The sequence below is a fragment of the Dendrobates tinctorius genome, unplaced genomic scaffold (assembly GCF_039654945.1).
Source record: "Dendrobates tinctorius isolate UK_male_01 unplaced genomic scaffold, ASM3965494v1 ptg000031l, whole genome shotgun sequence".
NCBI lineage: Eukaryota > Metazoa > Chordata > Amphibia > Anura > Dendrobatidae > Dendrobates > Dendrobates tinctorius.
The window spans coordinates 23,626,768-23,637,153 of NW_027361699.1; the positions used below are offsets into that span (position 1 = coordinate 23,626,768).

Genomic DNA, 10,386 nt, shown 5'->3' on the forward strand with positions numbered 1-10,386 from the left:
TACCTGGACGACCTTTTGGTAAAGGGGCCGTCGTTTCAGGAATGCCAGGACAATGTCAGTATCACTCTGGATACCCTGGCCCGTCTAGGCTGGTCGATCAATCGGAACAAGTCGTCCTTGGTTCCAGCCCAAAGAATCGTATTCCTGGGCATGGTTTTCGACACCTCCCGGGGGCTGGTGATCCTCCCTCAGGACAAGGCGCGAAAAATCAAGCAGGGGGTACGGAACCTTCTACAGCCGGTCACCAGATCCATCCGGTACGGCATGAGTGTGTTGGGCAGAATGGTGGCGGCGATGGAGGCAATCCCGTTTGCCCAGTTCCATCTCCGTCTGCTTCAGCATGCGCTCTTGTCAGCATGGGACCGAAGGCTGCTGTCTCTCATTCATCGGTGCAAGTTGTCTCCGCTGGTCCGACGTTCACTCCGGTGGTGGACTCGCGACTCGTCTCTGGTCCAGGGGAAACCTTTTCCCCCGGAGCAGTGGTTGGTGGTGACGACCGATGCAAGCCTGCAGGGTTGGGGAGCAGTTTTCCAGAGTCACACAGCCCAGGGGCGGTGGTCCATTCAGGAGATAATTCTCCCGATCAACATTCTGGAGATACGGGCAATACGTTTGGCCCTGCAACATTTTCAGTGTTTCCTGAGACACCGGCCGGTGCGCATTCAGTCGGACAATGCTACAGCAGTAGCATATGTCAACCATCAAGGGGGCACGCGGAGCCAGGCAGCCATGCGCGAGGTCGGGCTGGTACTGCGTTGGGCAGAGAAGAACCGCGTGGTAATTTCAGCGGTGCACATTCCGGGAGTCGAAAACTGGGCGGCAGATTTTCTCAGCCGACAGGGGGTCGCGGCAGGGGAATGGTCCCTGCACCCCGAGATCTTTCAGCAGATCTGCCAACGGTGGGGGACACCAGACGTGGACCTTATGGCCTCCAGAGAGAACGCCAAAGTACAAAGGTTTGTTGCTCGATCCCTCGATCCGCAGGCAATCGCAGCAGACGCTCTGGTGCTCCCATGGAGCCAGTTTCGTCTCCCGTACTTGTTCCCCCCCCTGCCGCTGCTTCCAAGAGTCATCAGGAAAATAAGGAGAGAGAGGGTTCCAGCAATTCTGCTGGCCCCAGACTGGCCCCGGCGGGCCTGGTATGCGGATCTGGTTCAACTAGTGGCGGACGTACCCTGGCGTCTCCCAGATCGGCCGGACTTATTGTCCCAGGGGCCGATCTGCCATCCGAACTTAGGGGCCCTGTGTTTGACGGCGTGGCCATTGAATCTTGGCTGTTAACACAGGCAGGATTCAGGCGCGATGTGGCGGCCACGATGGTGAGTGCCCAAAAGCCTTCCTCGGCGAGAGTATATCATCGAACTTGGGAAGTTTTTTTCCGTTGGTGTAGGGATCGTGAAATGGCTCCTCTAGTTTTTTCGATCCCCAACGTACTGGCTTTTCTGCAGGCAGGGCTGGACGCAGGGTTGGCTCCGAGTTCGCTCAGAACGCAAGTCTCGGCCCTGTCGGTGCTTTTCCAACGAAAAGTCGCTTCCGTCTGGCAGGTTAGGACGTTTATGCAGGGGGTCGCACATTTAGTACCCCCCTATAAGGCGCCGACGGAATCATGGGACCTGAACTTGGTGCTCAGGGCCCTTCAAGAGGCCCCTTTCGAACCATTGCAAGAAGTCTCCTTACCTTACCTGTCCAGAAAGGTCGTTTTTCTGGTTGCTATAACGTCTATTAGGCGGGTTTCGGAATTGGCGGCCTTATCTTGTAAACCGCCGTTCCTAACCTTTTATAAAGATAAGGTAGTTTTAAGGCCAGCTCCTCCCTTCTTGCCGAAGGTTGTGTCTGCGTTCCATATCAACGAAGACATTGTCTTACCCTCGTTTTGCCCGGCACCGGTGCACAGGGTAGAAAAGGCATTGCACACCCTGGATCTGGTAAGAGCCCTTAGGAGGTATGTGACAAGGACAGCACCATTCCGCCAGACAGACTCTCTATTCGTGATTCCAGAAGGGCGGCGGAAGGGGCTCGCTGCGTCCAAAGCGACTTTGGCCAGATGGGTTCGCCTGACGATCCAAGAATCTTATGAAATCAGTGGCACGCCGGTTCCGGCAGGGATCAAGGCTCACTCGGCACGAGCAGTGGGTGCCTCATGGGCACTGCGACACCAGGCTTCAGCGGAGCAGGTGTGCAAAGCAGCTACCTGGTCCAGTTTGCATACGTTTGTAAAACATTATAACGTACATACCCAGGCATCCTCGGATGCAAGTCTTGGAAGAAAGATTCTCCAGGCAGCAGTTGCGCACCTCTAATCAGGGGCGCAAAATAGCATGGATTGGGTGAGCTAAGATCCCGCCCAGAGGACTGCTTTAGAACGTCCCACAGTCTCTGTGTCCCCCAATGAGATGAAGGAGAAACATGGATTTTTGTGAGTACTCACCGTAAAATCCTTTTCTCCGAGACGCTCATTGGGGGACACAGCACCCACCCTATCAGCCAGTTGGCATTTACTTATTTTGAGTTATACAAATCCTTGTGCAAGGTTTAGGGTGGCCCCTTTTTCAGACATATAATTTCTTGCCTGAGTTTAAGGCGCGTTCTCCTACTGCTTATGCACTAAACTGAGTTACGCCCGGTCTAGGGGCGAGGGTGTATGCGGCGGAGGAGGAGCTAACTCTTTTTTTGTATACTTAGTGTCAGCCTCCAGACGGCAGAAGCACACACCCACAGTCTCTGTGTCCCCCAATGAGCGTCTCGGAGAAAAGGATTTTACGGTGAGTACTCACAAAAATCCATGTTTCTCGAGATTTCCGAGCATGCTCGGGGGTTCAAGTAATTTGGGCGTGCTCAGAGATTTAGTTTGTGTTGCCACAGCTGCATGATTTGTGGCTGCTAGACAGCCTGAATACATGTGAGGATTGCCTGTTTGTTAGGAAATCCCTAGCATACTCGCTCATCACTAGTGACCGCCTGAGTCCTGACTGCAACACAGTATTAGTGAAATGATTTGGATTAGAAAATGGGGCCTGGTTCCTGCACCCTAATATTAGCCCAAATGGCAGGGGTTCTGGTTGTCAGACCCCGACCAATTACACATTGTTGACGAATTCCAAGGATAGGACATCTGTCACGATATACAGTATGACGACCCAACGGGTAGGGTCGGTCAGCGGATGTCACGACATTCACACAACGAGATGTAAAGGAGTGAGGAAGGCCCTACTGATAGGGAAATGAGCCTGACCCAGCACTCCCCTAATGCCCTAAAGTGGGTCCTTCCAACCACCACCGTCAGGAACCTTGTCCCTCGCTGTCACCTCACACTGCCCTGGCTAGTGCACTGACCGGCAAGGGCGCTAGCCTCACTACTACAGAAAGAACAACAGAGGGTACAGTGACAAACACGAAACTGATGGGGTAATAACACAACTTAACTTTGCAACTTCCTCTGCTGCAAAGCACCGCATAGCAGAAGAAACGCACCAGGATCACGATCTCACAAAACCAGCTGATAAACCACAGCAGCTAGCGAGCTCCTTACTCCAGGCTTGATCAACATAGATTTCTCTATTACCGACAGTCAGCTGATGCATCAGGTGACTATTTAAGGGATGGTGGAAGTGGTCACCATCCACATCTGCTGACCTAGCAACTCTGCAGTTTCAGATAACTGCCAGCAAAGGAAACTGACATAAACCCCCACTGGTCTGAAAGGAAAAAAGCAACATTTACATCATAGTGGAACCAGAGCTGCCACGAATCCAAAAATGGATCGTGACATCATCAATTAAAAAGTAGTGGACAACCGCTTTAATAAATCTCTCCCACAGTTATATTCTACTATACAAAAACTCTTTTCATTTCCCAGTGAGGCTACGTTCACATGATCATAAATTCCGTACAAGTGCTGTGGGTATAAAAAAAGGACCTCACTTAGACAGCACTAGCACAGTATTATTCAATTGTGCTGTTCAGATAAGTTTATCGTACATGGAATGAATATCGGCCTTGAAAAAAAATGGCAGCATGCTCCATGTTCTTCCGTATTTCAATTAGACATGGATTCCATTCAGATCATCCGTATAGAATTCAATTTTACAAATATGTCTTTAGATGCCTGTGTGAACTTAGCCTTAGGGTATGTGCACCCAGCGGTCATTTTCTAGAAGCGTCTTCGCCATGGTGGCTATGCTGCTGGTGTTTTTACTCAGTATTTTACACAATAGTGATGAATAGCTTCCCGGCGGAAGGAATGAGCGTGTTATTTTAACCACTTCACAGTTTCTGAACACTGCAGCAGTTAGAAGAAGTAACATAAGATAAAACATGTGCATAGTAATGTCGCTTCTATAATGCTGTGCACTATGATCCTTATTAGCAAAATGTTTGAAAAAGTGCTGGCTCTAGGTAGAATCCGCCTGGAAGAGACGCCGTGTGCACATCACGGTGATCTGCGGTGAACTTACTGACTTTTTCTCATGGTGCTGAGGTCACCACAGTTCAGCGCAGCTGGGAACCCAGCCTCAGTGACCTGCGGTAACCTTGATGAGGTCACCGCTGCTCCGCTCATTCATCAGTGGTTCTCATCCTGGACGGTCGCATATTGGTATTGTCCAGGTTAAAAACTATTTATCCCCAGACATGGATTACGGCGTGGGACAGAGCAATGAACAGGTGTTAGGAGTGGTGGAATGCACTAAATAAAAAATATAAAGTGCGTTCGCCACTCGGGGTCCACCGTGCAGTGGGTGTTAAAACTGCTGCTAGATGGTGGCAGAGCAATCTGGCGGTAGTGTGCACAGGGTTAGAAGTCACCCAAGTGCACCAGCAATCTCTGTTGAACTCACAGAGCTGAAAACACAAAGGGAAAATACAATAACGCTGAGCCTGTTACAGACACAGGGACTCAGCGACAGACAAGCGGTAACAGGTCATAGGAGTGCCCTAGCTGGCGGCACTACTTCTGACTAGACCTACCGCAGTTGTGTCTGTACATAGCGTTGCAACTGCGAACGCACAATACAGCTGCTATAGCAGCGCGGCGTGTAGGGTGCCGCAGAGTAACACCGCAATAATGCAGGCGCGACGTTACACGCTAGCAGGTGTGCCTGTGGAGCAATAGCGTGCTGGTACTGGTTAAACTCAATCCCTCACACAATCGTAATATCAAAGGAATGGGGTTTCAAATGAGTCATTCACCAGAACATGCATCCATCAACATACACACAGCAGCAAGTATGACTATACTAGCGCATGGTGGAACCGCCATGCGTGCTTTTTATAGGAAACGGGACCTTCCGGAAGTCTCCAGAACTCTGAGCTGGACCAATGGAATTAGGAGCAGGACCTGAGCACCTGACTCCCGAACACCAATGTGAGATCGTCCCACGAGCACGCTCAGAAGACGGAAAGAAGGACTTAGCCTCCGGAGAGAGTTGCTGCAAAGTAGTAGTAGAAAATGAGCAGGAGACTGCAGAATGTGAGGGTCTAGATTCCTACATAGTAGGGGCAGAAATCTGACTCCTAACATTACCCCCCCCTCCTAGGGCCCCCTCTTCCCTGACCCTTCCGACCCACCAACCTATGCATAGGCCTCAGACTCGTCCGAAGGCGAGCCTGGTGTCCTGGTAGGTGACACAGTAAACCGGGACACACGGAAGGCATCAGAGGAGGCAAGATCGCCAGGTTTCAGAAGGGACACCCGGGAGACGATGGGAGCGGGAGTTACAGTGGAACGCCGCTGTGTCTCGGCTGCCGTTGCCACAGTCCATCTGGGAAGGCTATCCCGAGCACATGAAGTGCATGCCTGAATAAATTTTTTACCGTCCCGAGCCCTGTGCGGCCACCAATACGACCCAGCCAGAAGTTTCGTGGTCTGCATGTAGCCACAGTGGCCGTCCGCACCGGAGGTGTGCGCCCAGGCAAGAATCTTGGGCCTAAGATGAGGAGGAACAAAGGTCTCACTGACCGACGCAGGCTCTGACCATTGCGGAATGCTGTCATCCTGAAAATCCGCGTGTAGACGGTGACAACCGCAAATGGAATCTTGCGCCGGGCGTGTCTCAAAAATGGCGCGAGACACCTCCATGGGCTCAGGGGATGAAACCTCTGGCTCGGGCAGCTCTAGAGGCTCGAAAAAATTGGGAGCCGGAGTAACTCTCTGTTTGGAGTGAGCACGCTCCATACCGCGCTCCGAAAAACGGAGGTCAATACGGGTGGAAATAGAAATTAACTCTTTCAAACTGGTAGGAATCTCTCTAGTAGAGAGAGCATCCTTTACGTGCTCGGCTAAACCCCTCCAAAAAGCAGGGATAAGTGCCCTATTGGACCACTCCAGCTCGGATGCCAGTGTCCGAAAACGGACGGCGTACTGGCTAACCGAGAGGGATCCCTGAGTCAAAGCAAGCAGCTGCAGAGAGGTGTCGTGAGTGATCCGTGGACCGAGGAAGACCTGCTTGATGGCTGTTAGCAGGTGAGCTGCGGTCCGAATCTCGGGGTCACCACGCTCCCATAAAGTTGTAGCCCATTCCAACGCCTTGCCCGACAGTAGGGAAACAATAAATGCCACCTTGGCCCGTTCCGTAGGGAACTGCTCAGCCAGCAGCTCCAACTGGATAGAACACTGGCTGATGAAACCCCTACAGGAGGCGCCATCACCAGAAAATTTATCGGGCAACGGGAGGCGGGTAACTGTCGGTGCAGCGGAGGACAAGGACATGCGACCAACCGCATCTGTAAGTGCCTTTACAGCAGCTTCAGTGGACTGTGCAGCAGAGAGAGCTCTCTCAAGAGTGGCCATGCGGCCCTCTAGCTGGCGAATGCACTGTAGGAGTTGCTGCTGTTCTGCCATCACTAGCCAGACCCTGGCGCTAGAATAATGTTAGGAGTGGCGGAATGCACTAAATAAAAAATATAAATAAAGTGCGTTCGCCACTCGGGGTCCACCATGCAGTGGGTGTTAAAACTGCTGCTAGATGGTGGCAGAGCAATCTGGCGGTAGTGTGCACAGGGTTAGAAGTCACCCAAGTGCACCAGCAATCTCTGTTGAACTCACAGAGCTGAAAACACAAACGGAAAATACAATAACGCTGAGCCTGTTGCAGACACAGGGACTCAGCGACAGACAAGCGGTAACAGGTCATAGGAGTGCCCTAGCTGGCGGCACTACTTCTGACTAGACCTACCGCAGTTGTGTCTGTACATAGCGTTGCAACTGCGAACGCACAATACAGCTGCTATAGCAGCGCGGCGTGTAGGGTGCCGCAGAGTAACACCGCAATAATGCAGGCGCGATGTTACACGCTAGCAGGTGTGCCTGTGGAGCAATAGCGTACTGGTACTGGTTAAACTCAATCCCTCACACAATCGTAATATCAAAGGAATGGGGTTTCAAATGAGTCATTCACCAGAACATGCATCCATCAACATACACACAGCAGCAAGTATGACTATACTAGCGCATGGCGGAACCGCCATGCGTGCTTTTTATAGGAAACGGGACCTTCCGGAAGTCTCCAGAACTCTGAGCTGGACCAATGGAATTAGGAGCAGGACCTGAGCACCTGACTCCCGAACACCAATGTGAGATCGTCCCACGAGCATGCTCAGAAGACGGAAAGAAGGACTTAGCCTCCGGAGAGAGTTGCTGCAAAGCACTCTCCTCTGCAGTCTCTTCTGTAGTAGAAAATGAGCAGGAGACTGCAGAATGTGAGGGTCTAGATTCCTGCATAGTAGGGGCAGAAATCTGACTCCCAACAACAGGTGAGGGATATGGTAGGTTTTTTTTTATTTTTGCTTTATTACAGGAGATGTGGGCTTCAATTGAATGGGCGCTAGGTGAGTATAACTGTTTTTTTTATTTTTAAATAAAAAAGGAAAAGTGTGTTTTCTTTTATTTTTAACAAAATACTTTATTCTGGCTGTGTCTTTATTTACAATACACTATAGGATTAGTAATGGATAAGTGTCTTACAGACGCATCTCCATTAGTAATCCGTGAGCTTGATGTCACCAGACAATACAAAGGTGACAACAACCCCACAAATATGAACCCCACTTGCCACTGCCACAGGGCAAGTGGGAAGAGCCGGGCAAAGCATCAGAATTGGAGCATCTAATAGATGTGCCTTTTCTGGGAGGCTGTGGGCTGCTATATTTAGGCTGTGGGGGGGGGCAATACCCATGGACCCTTACCAGCCTGAGAATACCAGCCACCAGCTGTGATCTTTAGCAAGGCTGGTTGTCAAAAACGGGGGAGACCCAATGCCGTTTCTTTAAATTATTTATTTAAATGATTTAAAAAAACAGCATGGGGACCCCCACGCTAAAGCTGACAGCTAAGGGTTGCATCTGTGAGTTTTGCCTGACTGGTTATCAAAAAATAGAGATTTTTTTTAATTATTTATTTATAGCGGAAGTGACGGCTGATGAATACTCCCATCAGCCACCGTCTGCTCTCACTGTTATTAGCTGCAGCAGGTGTAGGCTGATGGGAGTAGTGGCTCCATTAGCCACTGCATGCTCTCACAGTTATCAGTTGAATACAACTCTTAACATCCTCCCCTGGTAGCGCAGATCTCAGTGCGAACAGGGCAGAATGATGAAACTTGTATTCAGCACCCGGCGCCAGGGAAAAGTGCGGTCCGTACCGCTGCTTCCCAGGTGCCGATACGTGTCACATTGATACACGGAGGTCATCAGTAGGCATGTGTGCGGGATGTTTTGCGGCCCATGCTGCTGTTAAAAATGGACATGTCTGTGTATTTTGCCTGTGGAAACACACTGACATGTGCACAGACCCATTCAGTTACGTGTAAGTGTCTCCAGTACGTGTGAAAATGGTCACCACACGTACTGTGGCATGTGGAAGAGCCCTAAGATAAAATAACTTGTTAATGCCCCTTCCTTAGCACTCAGCGCCTGGGGAACATGCCCAGGCGGCCACTTTTTTATCTATGTGCCTGCAATTACTATATTGGCTGAGAACCGAAACTCGTTATGAGCGGTAGCTTATGGATTTGGTAATTAAAGGGGTGTTCTTAAGTGTGGAAGCTATCCCAGCTTCATGGGAGAAGGGCTAACTTTCCGATGGCCGGGAAGCCCACCTAGCCCAAGAACTGGGGCTCTGCGGAGCCGCACGAGAAAGGAGCGGTGACTGATCATGTATACTACTCTAGGGAATGCCGGAGATGGCACTACCCCCATAGTAATGAAGGAAGTGGCAGTGCACATGACCGACCGCCGCTCCATTCACACTCCACTGATCACAGAGTAATCCCCTGTCCTGTGGCTATTTACAACAGATATACTGTATATATGTATCACACACTGGGGACCATACGGCTAGGTATAGAAGTCAATAGGGGGCGGCTTTATCGCCATGGTAGCCTAGCCAGAGACCGGAAATATTAGAGGATAACGCAGCGAAGCTATGAGAAGCGATTCTACAAACTGTCGCATACATCACCGCACAGGACCACTGCTGCAAGCGATCAGAGCTCGTGCCGTGCAGCGTCTTCCGGTGCAACTACCAAACGCTTCCCCCAGAAACACAGACCTGAGGCGCTGCAGCGCGCGCTGTGTAATGGCGTCCACCGAGCAGCTCCGCGTACAGTGCTGTGTACGTGCTGCTAGTGACTGCACCCAGCATACTGCACTCCTCCAGGGTCTGCAAAGAGACGGACACATTACAGTGACAGCCGCCATCATCCCCACACACTGAGTCTACAGGGACTACACCACATTCTAGGTTATTTCAGCTAGGAGAACTGGTGGGTGTGATTACATCATATTGGGGAGACACCTATCAAGTCTGCCAATATGGCTATGAAGACTGCCAACTGGCTATAAAGTCTGCCAAATGGCTATGAAGTCTGTCAACTGGCTATAAAGTCTGCCAATATGGCTAAGAAGTCTGTCAACTGGCTATAAAGTCTGCCAAATGGCTATGAAGTCTGTCAACTGGCTATAAAGTCTGCCAATATGGCTAAGAAGTCTGTCAACTGGCTATAAAGTCTGCCAAATGGCTATGAAGTCTGTCAACTGGCTATAAAGTCTGCCAAATGGCTATGAAGTCTGTCAACTGGCTATAAAGTCTGCCAAATGGCTATGAAGTCTGCCAACTGGCTATAAAGTCTGCCAAATGGCTATGAAGTCTGTCAACTGGCTATAAAGTCTGCCAAATGGCTATGAAGTCTGCCAAATGGCTATGAATTCTGTCAACTGGCTATAAAGTCTGCCAATATGGCTAAGGCTACTTTCACACATCAGGTTTTCGGCGTCAGGCGCGATCCGGCGTCGTGCCGGAACGCCGGATCCGGCAAATGTTTCGTAAAACCGGATGTGACGGATCCGGTTTTCTGCCGGATCCGTCTTTTTCTTGACAGACAAAACCGGATC

General features: G+C 50.6%; 1 protein-coding gene across 4 annotated transcripts in view; it reads right to left on the reverse strand.

Annotated features, from left to right (window-relative positions):
- Positions 1-9,694, reverse strand: part of LOC141086301 (zinc-regulated GTPase metalloprotein activator 1B-like) — a 347,538-nt gene extending 337,844 nt beyond the window's left edge. The window contains exon 1 of one of the 4 annotated variants that reach the window (XM_073572259.1): positions 9,545-9,694. The gene's annotated coding sequence lies outside the window, so the exon portion shown is untranslated. Of the gene's footprint in view, positions 1-9,449 lie in introns of all 4 variants that reach the window. The other 3 variants (XM_073572258.1, XM_073572261.1, XM_073572260.1) reach the window with 3 other exon arrangements.
- Between the last annotated feature and the right edge of the window lie 692 nt (positions 9,695-10,386).